Source organism: Dermacentor variabilis, chromosome 9 (assembly GCF_050947875.1).
Source record: "Dermacentor variabilis isolate Ectoservices chromosome 9, ASM5094787v1, whole genome shotgun sequence".
NCBI lineage: Eukaryota > Metazoa > Arthropoda > Arachnida > Ixodida > Ixodidae > Dermacentor > Dermacentor variabilis.
The window spans coordinates 7407614-7425450 of NC_134576.1; the positions used below are offsets into that span (position 1 = coordinate 7407614).

The 17837-nt window shown below is 46.4% G+C and overlaps 1 non-coding gene across 1 annotated transcript; it reads right to left on the minus strand.

Annotated features, from left to right (window-relative positions):
- Positions 1–5959: 5959 nt before the first annotated feature.
- TRNAS-CGA (transfer RNA serine (anticodon CGA)) lies at positions 5960–6032 on the minus strand. Its single transcript has one exon. It is a non-coding gene; the product is annotated as a tRNA-Ser (tRNA).
- Positions 6033–17837: the final 11805 nt, after the last annotated feature.

Sequence of the window (17837 nt, forward strand, 5' to 3'; positions counted from 1 at the left end):
CCCATCAACTTCCTTGGGTATTTATGTGTACTAGTAAACCCTGGGAGTGTTAGCCAGCGCCACCACTCACAGACCTTGGCGGCGGACGTGGAACGTCCTCGTTGACGCAGGTGTCACGAGAACGTAATCTCTTTGGGTGAAGGCAACTGGTCAATTAACCCACATATGCTACCTGAGGGCATCAATGTTGCCGGATTCGAGCCCTAGTTATGTAATAAACGACAAGAAACGGGGTTAACCGAGGGGCCCGATATTTATTAGTCATATCATGAGAAGCCAACAAGCAATGACACCAAGGACAACATAAGGGAAATTAGTTGTGCTTAATAAATGGAATGAAGAAACGATAAATAATAGAAATTAAAGTGGATGAAAAAACAACTTGCCGCAGGTGGGAACCGAACCCACAACCTTCGCATTTCGCGTGCGATGCTCTACCAATTGAGCTTCCGCGGCTCTGTTTCCCCATCAACTTTCTTGGGTATTTTTGTGTACTAGTAAACCTTGGGAGTGTTAGCCAGCGCCACCACTCACAGACCTTGGCGGCCGACGTGGAACGTCCTCGTTGACGCAGGTGTCAGGAGAAAGTAATCTCTTTGGGTGAAGGCAACTGGTCAATAAACCCACGCATGCTACCTGAAGGCATCAATGTTGCCGGATTCGAGACCCTCGTTATGTAATAAACGAGAAGAAAGGGGGTTAACCGAGGGGCCTGATATTTATTAGTCATATCATGAGAAGCCAACAAGCAATGACACCAAGGACAACATAAGGGAAATTAGTTGTGCTTAATAAATGGAATGAAGAAACGATAAATAATAGAAATTAAAGTGGATGAAAAAACAACTTGCCTCAGGGGGGAATCGATCCCACAACCTTCGCATTTCGCGTGCGATGCTCTACCAATTGAGCTACCGCGGCGCTGTTTCCCCATCAACTTTCTTGGGTATATATGTGTACTAGTAAAACCCTGGGAGTGTTAGCCAGCGCCACCACTCACAGACCTTGGCGGCGGTCGTGTAACGTCCTCGTTGCCGCAGGCGTCACGAGAACGTGATCTTTGTGGGTGAACGCAACTGGTCAATACACCCACATATGCTACCTGAAGGCATCAATGGTTTCCGGATTCGAGACCCTCGTTACGTAATAAACAAGAATAAAGGGGGTAACCGAGGGGCCTTATATTTATTAGTCGTATCATCAGAAGCCAACAAGCACTGACATTAAGGACAACAGAGGAGAAATTAGTTGGGCTTAATAAATGGAATGAAGAAACGATAAATTAATGGAAATTAAACTGGATGAAAGAACAACTTGCCGCAGGGGGGAATCGAACCCACAACCTTCGCATTTCGCGTGCGATGCTCTAGCAATCGAGCTACAGCGGCGCTGTTTCCCCATCAACTTTCTTGGGTATATATGTGCACTAGTAAATCCCTGGGAGTGTTAGCGAGCGCCATCACTCACAGACCTTGGCGGCGGACATGGAACGTCCTCGTTGCCGCAGGCGTCACGAGAACGTGATCTTTTTGGGTGAAGGCAACTGGTCAATTCACCCACATTTGCTACCTGAAGGCATCAATGTTGCCGGATTCGAGACCCTCGTTATGTAATAAACAAGAATAAAGGGGGTAACCGAGGGGCCCTATATTTATTAGTAGTATCATCAGAAGCCAACAAGCACTGACAGCAAGGACAACATAGGTGAAATAATTGTGCTTAATAAATGGAATGAAGAAACGATAAATTAATGGAAAATAAACTGGATGAAAGAACAACTTGCCGCAGGGGGGAATCGAACCCACAACCTTCGCATTTCGCGTGCGATGCTCTAGCAATCGAGCTACAGCGGCGCTGTTTCCCCATCAACTTTCTTGGGTATATATGTGCACTAGTAAATCCCTGGGAGTGTTAGCCAGCGCCATCACTCACAGACCTTGGCGGCGGACATGGAACGTCCTCGTTGCCGCAGGCGTCACGAGAACGTGATCTTTTTGGGTGAAGGCAACTGGTCAATACACCCACATATGCTACCTGAAGGCATCAATGTTGCCGGATTCGAGACCCTCGTTATGTAATAAACGAGAAGAAAGGGGGTAATCGAGGGGCTCGATATTAATTAGTCATATCATTAGGAGCCAACAAGCACTGACACCAAGGGCAACATAGGGGAAATTAGTTGAGCTTAATAAATGGAATGAAGAAATGATAAATTTATGGAAATTAAAGTTGACGAAAAAACAACTTGCCGCAGGGGGAAATCGAACCCACAACCTTCGCATTTCGCGTGTTGCTCTACAAATTGAGCTACCGCGGCGCTGTTTCCCCATCAACTTTCTTGGGTATATATGTGTACTAGTAAAACCCTGGGAGTGTTAGCCAGCGCCACCAGTCACACACCTTGGCGGCGGACGTGGAACGTCCTCGTTGACGCAGGCGTCACGAGAAAGTATTCTCTTTGGATGAAGGCAAGTGGTCAATAAACCCACATATGCTGCCTGAAGGCATCAATGTTGCCGGATTCGAGACCCTCGTTATTTAATAAACGTGAAGAAAGGAGGTAAACTGAGGGGCCCGATACTTAGTAGTCATATCATGAGAAGCCAACAAGCACTGACATTAGGACAACATAGGAGAAATTAGTTGTGCCTAATAAATGGAATGAAGAAACGATAAATTCTTGGAAATTAAAGTGGACGAAAAAACAGCTTGCCGAAGGGGGGAATCGAACCCACAACCTTCGCATTTAGCGTGCGATGCTCTACATATTGAGCTACCGCGGCGCTGTTTCCCAGTCAACTTTCTTGGGTATTTATGTGTACTACTAAAATCCTGGTAGTGTTAGCCAGCGCCACCACTCACTGACCTTGGTGGCGGACCTGGAACGTCCTCGTTGGCCCAGGCGTCACGAGAACGTGATCTTTTTGGTTGAAGGCAACTGGTCAATAAACCCACATATGCTACCTGAGGGCATCAATGTTGCCGGATTCGAGCCCTAGTTATGTAATAAACGACAAGAAACGGGGTTAACCGAGGGGCCCGATATTTATTAGTCATATCATGAGAAGCCAACAAGCAATGACACCAAGGACAACATAAGGGAAATTAGTTGTGCTTAATAAATGGAATGAAGAAACGATAAATAATAGAAATTAAAGTGGATGAAAAAACAACTTGCCGCAGGTGGGAACCGAACCCACAACCTTCGCATTTCGCGTGCGATGCTCTACCAATTGAGCTTCCGCGGCTCTGTTTCCCCATCAACTTTCTTGGGTATTTTTGTGTACTAGTAAACCTTGGGAGTGTTAGCCAGCGCCACCACTCACAGACCTTGGCGGCCGACGTGGAACGTCCTCGTTGACGCAGGTGTCAGGAGAAACTAATCTCTTTGGGTGAAGGCAACTGGTCAATAAACCCACGCATGCTACCTGAAGGCATCAATGTTGCCGGATTCGAGACCCTCGTTATGTAATAAACGAGAAGAAAGGGGTAACCGAGGTACCCGATATTTATTAGTCATATCATGAGAAGCCAACAAGCACTGACACCAAGGACAACATAGGGGAAATTAGTTGTGCCTAATAAATTGAATGAAGAAACGATAAATATAATAGAAATTAAAGTGGACGAAAAAACAACTTGCCGCAGGTGGGAACCGAACCCACAACCTTCGCATTTCGCGCGCGATGCTCTACCAATTGAGCTTCCTCGACGCTGTTTCCCCATCAACTTTCTTGGGTATATATGTGTACTAGTAAACCCTGAGATTGTTAGCCAGCGCCACCATTCACAGACCTTGGCGGCGGACGTGGAACGTCCTCGTTGCCGCAGGCGTCACGAGAACTTGATCTTTTTGGGTGAAGGCAACTGGTCAATACACCCACATATGCTACCTGAAGGCATCAATGTTGCCGGATTCGAGACCCTCGTTATGTAATAAACGAGAAGAAAGGGGGTAACCGAGGAGCCCTATATTTATTAGTCGTATCATCAGAAGCCAATAGCACTGACACCAAGGACAACATAGGGGAAATTAGTTGTGCTTAATAAATTGAATGAAGAAACGATAAATATAATAGAAATTATAATGGATTAAAAAACAACTTGCCGCAGGTGGGAACCGAACCCAATACCTTCCCATTTCGCGTGCTAAGCTCTAACAATTGAGCTACCGCGGCGCTGTTTCCCCACAACTTTCTTGATTAGTTATGTGTACTAGTAAATTTCTGGTAGTGTCAGCCAGCGCCACCACTCACTGACCTTGGTGGCGGACGTGGAACGTCCTCGTTGCCGCAGGCGTCACGAGAACTTGATCTTTTTGGGTGAAGGCAACTGGTCAATACACCCACATATGCTACCTGAAGGCATCAATGTTGCCGGATTCGAGACCCTCGTTATGTAATAAACGAGAAGAAAGGGGGTAACCGAGGAGCCCTATATTTATTAGTCGTATCATCAGAAGCCAATAGCACTGACACGAAGGACAACATAGGGGAAATTAGTTGTGCTTAATAAATGGAATGAAGAAACGATAAATATAATAGAAATCAAAGGGGATGAAAAAACAACTTGCCGCAGGTGGGAACCGAACCCACAACCTTCACAGTTCGCGTGCTATGCTCTAACAATTGAGCTATCGCGGCGCTGTTTCCCCACAATTTTCTTGAGTATTTATGTGTACTAGTAAAACCCTGGGAGCGTTAGCCAGCGCCACCACTCACAGACCTTGGCGGCGGACGTGGAACGTCCTCGTTGCCGCAGGCGTCACGAGAACGTGATCTTTTTGGGTGAAGGCAACTGGTCAACACACCGACATATGCTACCTGAAGGCATCAATGTTGCCGGATTCGAGACCCTCGTTATGTAATAAACGAGAAGAAAGGGGGTAACCGAGCGGCCCTATATTTATTAGTCGTATCATCAGAAGCCAATAGCACTGACATTAAGGACAACATAGGAGAAATTAGTTGGGCTTAACAAATGGAATGAAGAAACGATAAAAATGGTAATTAAACTGGATGAAAAAACAACTTGCCGCAGGGGAATCGAACCCACAACCTTCAGAGTTCGCGTGCTATGCTCTAACAATTGAGCTATCGCGGCGCTGTTTCCTCAAATTTTCTTGAGTATTTATGTGTACTAGTAAAACCCTGGGAGCGTTAGCCAGCGCCACCACTCACAGACCTTGGCGGCGGACGTGGAACGTCCTCGTTGCCGCAGGCGTCACGAGAACGTGATCTTTTTGGGTGAAGGCAACTGGTCAACACACCGACATATGCTACCTGAAGGCATCAATGTTGCCGGATTCGAGACCCTCGCTATGTAATAAACGAGAAGAAAGGGGGTTAACCGAGGGGCCCGATATTTATTAGTCATATCATGAGAAGCCAACAAGCAATGACACCAAGGACAACATAGGGGAAATTAGTTGAGCTTAATAAATGGAATGAAGAAATGATAAATTTATGGAAATTAAAGTTGACGAAAAAATAACTTGCCGCAGGTGGGAAGCGAACCCACAACCTTCGCATTTCGCGTGTTGCTCTACAAATTGAGCTACCGCGGCGCTTATTCCCCATCAACTTTCTTGAGTATTTATGTGTACTAGTAAAACCCTGGGAGCGTTAGCCAGCGCTACCACTCACAGACCTTGGCGGCGGACATGGAACGTCCTCGTTGCCGCAGGCGTCACGAGAACGTGATCTTTTTGGGTGAAGGCAACTGGTCAACACACCGACATATGCTACCTGAAGGCATCAATGTTGCCGGATTCGAGACCCTCGCTATGTAATAAACGAGAAGAAAGGGGGTTATCCGAGGGGCCCGATATTTATTAGTCATATCATGAGAAGCCAACAAGCACTGACACCAAGGACAACATAGGGGAAATTCGTTGTGCTTAATAAATGGAATTAAGAAACGATAAAAAATAGAAATTAAAGTGGATGATAAAACAACCTGCCGCAGGTGGGAACCGAACCCACAACCTTCGCATTTCGCGTGCGATGCTCTACCAATTGAGCTACCGCGGCGCTGTCTCGCAATCAACTCACTTGGGTATTTAGGTGTGCTAGTAAACCCTGGGAGTGTTAGCCAGCACCAAAACTCACAGACCTTGGCGGCGGACGTGGAAGGTCCTCGTTGACGCAGGCGTCACGAGAACGTGATCTTTTGGGGTGAAGGCAACTGGTCAATAAACCCACATATGCTACCTGAAGGCATCAATGTTGCCGGATTCGAGACCCTCGTTATGTAATAAACGAGAAGAAAGGGGGTTAACCGAGGGGCCCGATATTTATTAGTCATATCATGAGAAGCCAACAAGAACTGACACCAAGGACAACATAAGGGAAATTAGTTGTGCCTAATAAATGGAATGAAGAAACGATAAATAAGGGAAATTAAAGTCGATGAAAAAACAACTTGCCGCAGGTTAGAACCGAACCCACACCCTTCGCATTTCGCGTGCGATGCTCTACCAATTGTGCTAGAGCTGCGCTGTTTCCCCATCAACTTTCTTGGGTATTTATGCGCACTTGTAAACCCTGGGAGTGTTAGCCAGCGCAACCACTCACAGGCCTTGGCGGCGGACGTGGAAAGTCCTCGTTGCCGCAGGCGTCACCAGAACGTCATCTTTTTGGGTGAAGGCAACTGGTCAATAAACCCACATATGCTACCTGAAGGCATCAATGTTGCCCCGATTCGAGACCCTCGTTATGTAATAAACCAAAGAAAGGGAGTTAACCAAGGGGCCCGATATTTATTAATCATATCATGAGAAGCCAACAAGCACTGACACCAAGGACAACACAGGGGGAAATTAGTTGTGCTTAATAAATGTAATGAAGAAACGATAAATCATTAGAAATTAAAGTGGATGAAAAAACAACGTGCCACAGGTGGTAACCGAACCCACAACCTTCGAATTTCGCGTGCGATGCTCTAAGAATTGAGCTACCGCGGCGGTGTTTCCCTATCAACTTTCTTGGGTATTTATGTGTGCTAGTAAACCCTTTGAGTGTTAGCCAGCGCCACCGCTCACAGACCTTGGCGGCGGACGTGGAACGTCCTCCTTGTCGCAGGCATCACGAGAACGTCATCTTTTTGGGTGAAGGCAACGGGTCAATGAACCCACATATGCTACTTGAAGTCATCAATGTTGCCGGATTCGAGACCCTTGTTATGAAATAAACGACAAGAAAGGGGGTTAACCGAGGGGCCTGATATTTATTAGTCATTTCATGAGAAGCCAACAAGCAATGACACCAAGGACAACATAAGGGAAATTAGTTGTGCTTAATAAATGGAATGAAGAAACGATAAATAATAGAAATTAAAGTGGATGAAAAAACAACTTCCTGCAGGGGGGAATCGATCCCACAACCTGCGCATTTCGCGTGCGATGCTCTACCAATTGATCTACCGCGGCGCTGTTTCCCCATCAACTTTCTTGGGTATGTATGTGTACTAGTAAAACCCTGGGAGTGTTAGCCAGCGCCACCACTCACAGACCTTGGCGGCGGACGTGGAACGTCCTCGTTGCCGCAGGCGTCACGAGAACGTGATCTTTGTGGGTGAAGGCAACTGGTCAATACACCCACATATGCTACCTGAAGGCATCAATGTTGCCGGATTCGAGACCCTCGTTATGTAATAAACAAGAATAAAGGGGGTAACCGAGGGGCCCTATATTTATTAGTAGTATCATCAGAAGCCAACAAGCACTGACAGCAAGGACAACATAGGTGAAATAATTGTGCTTAATAAATGGAATGAAGAAACGATAAATTAATGGAAAATAAACTGGATGAAAGAACAACTTGCGGCAGGGGGGAATCGAACCCACAACCTTCGCATTTCGCGTGCGATGCTCTAGCAATCGAGCTACAGCGGCGCTGTTTCCCCATCAACTTTCTTGGGTATATATGTGCACTAGTAAATCCCTGGGAGTGTTAGCCAGCGCCATCACTCACAGACCTTGGCGGCGGACATGGAACGTCCTCGTTGCCGCAGGCGTCACGAGAACGTGATCTTTTTGGGTGAAGGCAACTGGTCAATACACCCACATATGCTACCTGAAGGCATCAATGTTGCCGGATTCGAGACCCTCGTTATGTAATAAACGAGAAGAAAGGGGGTAATCGAGGGGCTCGATATTAATTAGTCATATCATTAGGAGCCAACAAGCACTGACACCAAGGACAACATAGGGGAAATTAGTTGAGCTTAATAAATGGAATGAAGAAATGATAAATTTATGGAAATTAAAGTTGACGAAAAAACAACTTGCCGCAGGGGGAAATCGAACCCACAACCTTCGCATTTCGCGTGTTGCTGTACAAATTGAGCTACCGCGGCGCTGTTTCCCCATCAACTTTCTTGGGTATATATGTGTACTAGTAAAACCCTGGGAGTGTTAGCCAGCGCCACCAGTCACACACCTTGGCGGCGGACGTGGAACGTCCTCGTTGACGCAGGCGTCACGAGAAAGTATTCTCTTTGGATGAAGGCAAGTGGTCAATAAACCCACATATGCTGCCTGAAGGCATCAATGTTGCCGGATTCGAGACCCTCGTTATTTAATAAACGTGAAGAAAGGAGGTAAACTGAGGGGCCCGATACTTAGTAGTCATATCATAAGAAGGCAACAAGCACTGACATTAGGACAACATAGGAGAAATTAGTTGTGCCTAATAAATGGAATGAAGAAACGATAAATTATTGGAAATTAAAGTGGACGAAAAAACAGCTTGCCGAAGGGGGGAATCGAACCCACAACCTCCGCATTTAGCGTGCGATGCTCTACATATTGAGCTACCGCGGCGCTGTTTCCCAGTCAACTTTCTTGGGTATTTATGTGTACTACTAAAATCCTGGTAGTGTTAGCCAGCGCCACCACTCACTGACCTTGGTGGCGGACCTGGAACGTCCTCGTTGGCCCAGGCGTCACGAGAACGTGATCTTTTTGGTTGAAGGCAACTGGTCAATAAACCCACATATGCTACCTGAAGGCATCAATGTTACCGGATTCGAGACCCTTGTTATGTAATAAACGACAAGAAAGGGGGTTAACCGAGGGGCCTGATATTTATTAGTCATATCATGAGAAGCCAACAAGCAATGACACCAAGGACAACATAAGGGAAATTAGTTGTGCTTAATAAATGGAATGAAGAAACGATAAATAATAGAAATTAAAGTGGATGAAAAAATAACTTGCCGCAGGGGGGAACCGAACCCACAACCTTTGCATTTCGCGTGCGATGCTCTACATATTGAGCTACCGCGGCGCTGTTTCTCCACAACTTTCTTGAGTATTTATGTGTACTAGTAAAATCCTGGTAGTGTCAGCCAGCGCCACCACTCACTGACCATGGTGGCGGACGTGGAACGTCCTCGTTGCCGCAGGCGTCACGAGAACGTGATCTTTTTGGGTGAAGGCAACTGGTCAATTAACCCACGCATGCTACCTGAAGGCATCAATATTGCCGGATTCGAGACCCTCGTTATGTAATAAACGAGAAGAAAGGGGGTAACCGAGGTACCCGATATTTATTAGTCATATCATGAGAAGCCAACAAGCACTCACACCAAGGACAACATAGCGGAAATTAGTTGGGCTTAATAAATGGAATGAAGAAATGATAAATTATTATAAAGTGGACGAAAAAACAACTTGCCGCAGGTGGGAACCGAACCCACAACCTTCGCATTTCGCGTGCGATGCTCTACCAATTGAGCTTCCGCGGCTCTGTTTCCCCATCAACTTTCTTGGGTATTTATGTGTACTAGTAAACCCTGGGAGTGTTAGCCAGCGCCACCACTCACAGACCTTGGCGGCGGACGTGGAACGTCCTCGTTGACGCAGGTGTCACGAGAACGTAATCTCTTTGGGTGAAGGCAACTGGTCAATTAACCCACATATGCTACCTGAGGGCATCAATGTTGCCGGATTCGAGCCCTAGTTATGTAATAAACGACAAGAAACGGGGTTAACCGAGGGGCCCGATATTTATTAGTCATATCATGAGAAGCCAACAAGCAATGACACCAAGGACAACATAAGGGAAATTAGTTGTGCTTAATAAATGGAATGAAGAAACGATAAATAATAGAAATTAAAGTGGATGAAAAAACAACTTGCCGCAGGTGGGAACCGAACCCACAACCTTCGCATTTCGCGTGCGATGCTCTACCAATTGAGCTTCCGCGGCTCTGTTTCCCCATCAACTTTCTTGGGTATTTTTGTGTACTAGTAAACCTTGGGAGTGTTAGCCAGCGCCACCACTCACAGACCTTGGCGGCCGACGTGGAACGTCCTCGTTGACGCAGGTGTCAGGAGAAAGTAATCTCTTTGGGTGAAGGCAACTGGTCAATAAACCCACGCATGCTACCTGAAGGCATCACTGTTGCCGGATTCGAGACCCTCGTTATGTAATAAACGAGAAGAAAGGGGTAACCGAGGTACCCGATATTTATTAGTCATATCATGAGAAGCCAACAAGCACTGACACCAAGGACAACATAGCGGAAATTAGTTGGGCTTAATAAATGGAATGAAGAAATGATAAATTATTATAAAGTGGACGAAAAAACAACTTGCCGCAGGTGGGAACCGAACCCACAACCTTCGCATTTCGCGCGCGATGCTCTACCAATTGAGCTTCCTCGACGCTGTTTCCCCATCAACTTTCTTGGGTATATATGTGTACTAGTAAACCCTGAGATTGTTAGCCAGCGCCACCATTCACAGACCTTGGCGGCGGACGTGGAACGTCCTCGTTGCCGCAGGCGTCACGAGAACTTGATCTTTTTGTGTGAAGGCAACTGGTCAATACACCCACATATGCTACCCGAAGGCATCAATGTTGCCGGATTCGAGACCCTCGTTATGTAATAAACGACAAGAAAGGGGGTTAACCGAGGGGCCTGATATTTATTAGTCATATCATGAGAAGCCAACAAGCAATGACACCAAGGACAACATAAGGGAAATTAGTTGTGCTTAATAAATGGAATGAAGAAACGATAAATAATAGAAATTAAAGTGGATGAAAAAATAACTTGCCGCAGGGGGGAACCGAACCCACAACCTTTGCATTTCGCGTGCGATGCTCTACATATTGAGCTACCGCGGCGCTGTTTCCCCACAACTTTCTTGAGTATTTATGTGTACCAGTAAAATCCTGGTAGTGTCAGCCAGCGCCACCACTCACTGACCATGGTGGCGGACGTGGAACGTCCTCGTTGCCGCAGGCGTCACGAGAACGTGATCTTTTTGGGTGAAGGCAACTGGTCAATTAACCCACGCATGCTACCTGAAGGCATCAATATTGCCGGATTCGAGACCCTCGTTATGTAATAAACGAGAAGAAAGGGGGTAACCGAGGTACCCGATATTTATTAGTCATATCATGAGAAGCCAACAAGCACTCACACCAAGGACAACATAGCGGAAATTAGTTGGGCTTAATAAATGGAATGAAGAAATGATAAATTATTATAAAGTGGACGAAAAAACAACTTGCCGCAGGTGGGAACCGAACCCACAACCTTCGCATTTCGCGTGCGATGCTCTACCAATTGAGCTTCCGCGGCTCTGTTTCCCCATCAACTTTCTTGGGTATTTATGTGTACTAGTAAACCCTGGGAGTGTTAGCCAGCGCCACCACTCACAGACCTTGGCGGCGGACGTGGAACGTCCTCGTTGACGCAGGTGTCACGAGAACGTAATCTCTTTGGGTGAAGGCAACTGGTCAATTAACCCACATATGCTACCTGAGGGCATCAATGTTGCCGGATTCGAGCCCTAGTTATGTAATAAACGACAAGAAACGGGGTTAACCGAGGGGCCCGATATTTATTAGTCATATCATGAGAAGCCAACAAGCAATGACACCAAGGACAACATAAGGGAAATTAGTTGTGCTTAATAAATGGAATGAAGAAACGATAAATAATAGAAATTAAAGTGGATGAAAAAACAACTTGCCGCAGGTGGGAACCGAACCCACAACCTTCGCATTTCGCGTGCGATGCTCTACCAATTGAGCTTCCGCGGCTCTGTTTCCCCATCAACTTTCTTGGGTATTTTTGTGTACTAGTAAACCTTGGGAGTGTTAGCCAGCGCCACCACTCACAGACCTTGGCGGCCGACGTGGAACGTCCTCGTTGACGCAGGTGTCAGGAGAAAGTAATCTCTTTGGGTGAAGGCAACTGGTCAATAAACCCACGCATGCTACCTGAAGGCATCAATGTTGCCGGATTCGAGACCCTCGTTATGTAATAAACGAGAAGAAAGGGGTAACCGAGGTACCCGATATTTATTAGTCATATCATGAGAAGCCAACAAGCACTGACACCAAGGACAACATAGCGGAAATTAGTTGGGCTTAATAAATGGAATGAAGAAATGATAAATTATTATAAAGTGGACGAAAAAACAACTTGCCGCAGGTGGGAACCGAACCCACAACCTTCGCATTTCGCGCGCGATGCTCTACCAATTGAGCTTCCTCGACGCTGTTTCCCCATCAACTTTCTTGGGTATATATGTGTACTAGTAAACCCTGAGATTGTTAGCCAGCGCCACCATTCACAGACCTTGGCGGCGGACGTGGAACGTCCTCGTTGCCGCAGGCGTCACGAGAACTTGATCTTTTTGGGTGAAGGCAACTGGTCAATACACCCACATATGCTACCTGAAGGCATCAATGTTGCCGGATTCGAGACCCTCGTTATGTAATAAACGAGAAGAAAGAGGGAAACCGAGGGGCCCTATATTTATTAGTCGTATCATCAGAAGCCAACAAGCACTGACATTAAGGACAACATAGGAGAAATTAGTTGGGCTTAATAAATGGAATGAAGAAACGATAAATTAATGGAAATTAAACTGGATGAAAGAACAACTTGCCGCAGGGGGGAATCGAACCCACAACCTTCGCATTTCGCGTGCGATGCTCTCGCAATCGAGCTACAGCGGCGCTGTTTCCCCATCAACTTTCTTGGGTATATATGTGCACTAGTAAATCCCTGGGAGTGTTAGCGAGCGCCACCACTCACAGACCTTGACGGCGGACATGGAACGTCCTCGTTGCCGCAGGCGTCACGAGAACGTGATCTTTTTGGGTGAAGGCAACTGGTCAATAAACCGACATATGCTACCTGAAGGCATCAATGTTGCCGGATTCGAGACCCTTGTTATGTAATAAACGACAAGAAAGGGGGTTAACCGAGGGGCCTGATATTTATTAGTCATATCATGAGAAGCCAACAAGCAATGACACCAAGGACAACATAAGGGAAATTAGTTGTGCTTAATAAATGGAATGAAAAAACGATAAATAATAGAAATTAAAGTGGATGAAAAAACAACTTGCCTCAGGGGGGAATCGATCCCACAACCTTCGCATTTCGCGTGCGATGCTCTACCAATTGAGCTACCGCGGCGCTGTTTCCCCATCAACTTTCTTGGGTATATATGTGTACTAGTAAAACCCTGGGAGTGTTAGCCAGCGCCACCACTCACAGACCTTGGCGGCGGACGTGTAACGTCCTCGTTGCCGCAGGCGTCACGAGAACGTGATCTTTGTGGGTGAAGGCAACTGGTCAATACACCCACATATGCTACCTGAAGGCATCAATGGTTTCCGGATTCGAGACCCTCGTTACGTAATAAACAAGAATAAAGGGGGTAACCGAGGGGTCTTATATATATTAGTCGTATCATCAGAAGCCAACAAGCACTGACATTAAGGACAACAGAGGAGAAATTAGTTGGGCTTAATAAATGGAATGAAGAAACGATAAATTAATGGAAATTAAACTGGATGAAAGAACAACTTGCCGCAGGGGGGAATCGAACCCACAACCTTCGCATTTCGCGTGCGATGCTCTAGCAATCGAGCTACAGCGGCGCTGTTTCCCCATCAACTTTCTTGGGTATATATGTGCACTAGTAAATCCCTGGGAGTGTTAGCGAGCGCCATCACTCACAGACCTTGGCGGCGGACATGGAACGTCCTCGTTGCCGCAGGCGTCACGAGAACGTGATCTTTTTGGGTGAAGGCAACTGGTCAATTCACCCACATTTGCTACCTGAAGGCATCAATGTTGCCGGATTCGAGACCCTCGTTATGTAATAAACAAGAATAAAGGGGGTAACCGAGGGGCCCTATATTTATTAGTAGTATCATCAGAAGCCAACAAGCACTGACAGCAAGGACAACATAGGTGAAATAATTGTGCTTAATAAATGGAATGAAGAAACGATAAATTAATGGAAAATAAACTGGATGAAAGAACAACTTGCCGCAGGGGGGAATCGAACCCGCAACCTTCGCATTTCGCGTGCGATGCTCTAGCAATCGAGCTACAGCGGCGCTGTTTCCCCATCAACTTTCTTGGGTATATATGTGCACTAGTAAATCCCTGGGAGTGTTAGCCAGCGCCATCACTCACAGACCTTGGCGGCGGACATGGAACGTCCTCGTTGCCGCAGGCGTCACGAGAACGTGATCTTTTTGGGTGAAGGCAACTGGTCAATACACCCACATATGCTACCTGAAGGCATCAATGTTGCCGGATTCGAGACCCTCGTTATGTAATAAACGAGAAGAAAGGGGGTTAACCGAGGGGCCTGATATTTATTAGTCATATCATGAGAAGCCAACAAGCAATGACACCAAGGACAACATAAGGGAAATTAGTTGTGCTTAATAAATGGAATGAAGAAACGATAAATAATAGAAATTAAAGTGGATGAAATAATAACTTGCCGCAGGGGGGAACCGAACCCACAACCTTTGCATTTCGCGTGCGATGCTCTACATATTGAGCTACCGCGGCGCTGTTTCTCCACAACTTTCTTGAGTATTTATGTGTACTAGTAAAATCCTGGTAGTGTCAGCCAGCGCCACCACTCACTGACCATGGTGGCGGACGTGGAACGTCCTCGTTGCCGCAGGCGTCACGAGAACGTGATCTTTTTGGGTGAAGGCAACTGGTCAATTAACCCACGCATGCTACCTGAAGGCATCAATATTGCCGGATTCGAGACCCTCCTTATGTAATAAACGAGAAGAAAGGGGGTAACCGAGGTACCCGATATTTATTAGTCATATCATGAGAAGCCAACAAGCACTCACACCAAGGACAACATAGCGGAAATTAGTTGGGCTTAATAAATGGAATGAAGAAATGATAAATTATTATAAAGTGGACGAAAAAACAACTTGCCGCAGGTGGGAACCGAACCCACAACCTTCGCATTTCGCGTGCGATGCTCTACCAATTGAGCTTCCGCGGCTCTGTTTCCCCATCAACTTTCTTGGGTATTTATGTGTACTAGTAAACCCTGGGAGTGTTAGCCAGCGCCACCACTCACAGACCTTGGCGGCGGACGTGGAACGTCCTCGTTGACGCAGGTGTCACGAGAACGTAATCTCTTTGGGTGAAGGCAACTGGTCAATTAACCCACATATGCTACCTGAGGGCATCAATGTTGCCGGATTCGAGCCCTAGTTATGTAATAAACGACAAGAAACGGGGTTAACCGAGGGGCCCGATATTTATTAGTCATATCATGAGAAGCCAACAAGCAATGACACCAAGGACAACACAAGGGAAATTAGTTGTGCTTAATAAATGGAATGAAGAAACGATAAATAATAGAAATTAAAGTGGATGAAAAAACAACTTGCCGCAGGTGGGAACCGAACCCACAACCTTCGCATTTCGCGTGCGATGCTCTACCAATTGAGCTTCCGCGGCTCTGTTTCCCCATCAACTTTCTTGGGTATTTTTGTGTACTAGTAAACCTTGGGAGTGTTAGCCAGCGCCACCACTCACAGACCTTGGCGGCCGACGTGGAACGTCCTCGTTGACGCAGGTGTCAGGAGAAAGTAATCTCTTTGGGTGAAGGCAACTGGTCAATAAACCCACGCATGCTACCTGAAGGCATCAATGTTGCCGGATTCGAGACCCTCGTTATGTAATAAACGAGAAGAAAGGGGGTTAACCGAGGGGCCTGATATTTATTAGTCATATCATGAGAAGCCAACAAGCAATGACACCAAGGACAACATAAGGGAACTTAGTTGTGCTTAATAAATGGAATGAAGAAACGATAAATAATAGAAATTAAAGTGGATGAAAAAACAACTTGCCTCAGGGGGGAATCGATCCCACAACCTTCGCATTTCGCGTGCGATGCTCTACCAATTGAGCTACCGCGGCGCTGTTTCCCCATCAACTTTCTTGGGTATATATGTGTACTAGTAAAACCCTGGGAGTGTTAGCCAGCGCCACCACTCACAGACCTTGGCGGCGGACGTGTAACGTCCTCGTTGCCGCAGGCGTCACGAGAACGTGATCTTTGTGGGTGAACGCAACTGGTCAATACACCCACATATGCTACCTGAAGGCATCAATGGTTTCCGGATTCGAGACCCTCGTTACGTAATAAACAAGAATAAAGGGGGTAACCGAGGGGCCTTATATTTATTAGTCGTATCATCAGAAGCCAACAAGCACTGACATTAAGGACAACAGAGGAGAAATTAGTTGGGCTTAATAAATGGAATGAAGAAACGATAAATTAATGGAAATTAAACTGGATGAAAGAACAACTTGCCGCAGGGGGGAATCGAACCCACAACCTTCGCATTTCGCGTGCGATGCTCTAGCAATCGAGCTACAGCGGCGCTGTTTCCCCATCAACTTTCTTGGGTATATATGTGCACTAGTAAATCCCTGGGAGTGTTAGCGAGCGCCATCACTCACAGACCTTGGCGGCGGACATGGAACGTCCTCGTTGCCGCAGGCGTCACGAGAACGTGATCTTTTTGGGTGAAGGCAACTGGTCAATTCACCCACATTTGCTACCTGAAGGCATCAATGTTGCCGGATTCGAGACCCTCGTTATGTAATAAACAAGAATAAAGGGGGTAACCGAGGGGCCCTATATTTATTAGTAGTATCATCAGAAGCCAACAAGCACTGACAGCAAGGACAACATAGGTGAAATAATTGTGCTTAATAAATGGAATGAAGAAACGATAAATTAATGGAAAATAAACTGGATGAAAGAACAACTTGCCGCAGGGGGGAATCGAACCCACAACCTTCGCATTTCGCGTGAGATGCTCTAGCAATCGAGCTACAGCGGCGCTGTTTCCCCATCAACTTTCTTGGGTATATATGTGCACTAGTAAATCCCTGGGAGTGTTAGCCAGCGCCATCACTCACATACCTTGGCGGCGGACATGGAACGTCCTCGTTGCCGCAGGCGTCACGAGAACGTGATCTTTTTGGGTGAAGGCAACTGGTCAATACACCCACATATGCTACCTGAAGGCATCAATGTTGCCGGATTCGAGACCCTCGTTATGTAATAAACGAGAAGAAAGGGGGTAATCGAGGGGCTCGATATTAATTAGTCATATCATTAGGAGCCAACAAGCACTGACACCAAGGGCAACATAGGGGAAATTAGTTGAGCTTAATAAATGGAATGAAGAAATGATAAATTTATGGAAATTAAAGTTGACGAAAAAACAACTTGCCGCAGGGGGAAATCGAACCCACAACCTTCGCATTTCGCGTGTTGCTCTACAAATTGAGCTACCGCGGCGCTGTTTCCCCATCAACTTTCTTGGGTATATATGTGTACTAGTAAAACCCTGGGAGTGTTAGCCAGCGCCACCAGTCACACACCTTGGCGGCGGACGTGGAACGTCCTCGTTGACGCAGGCGTCACGAGAAAGTATTCTCTTTGGATGAAGGCAAGTGGTCAATAAACCCACATATGCTGCCTGAAGGCATCAATGTTGCCG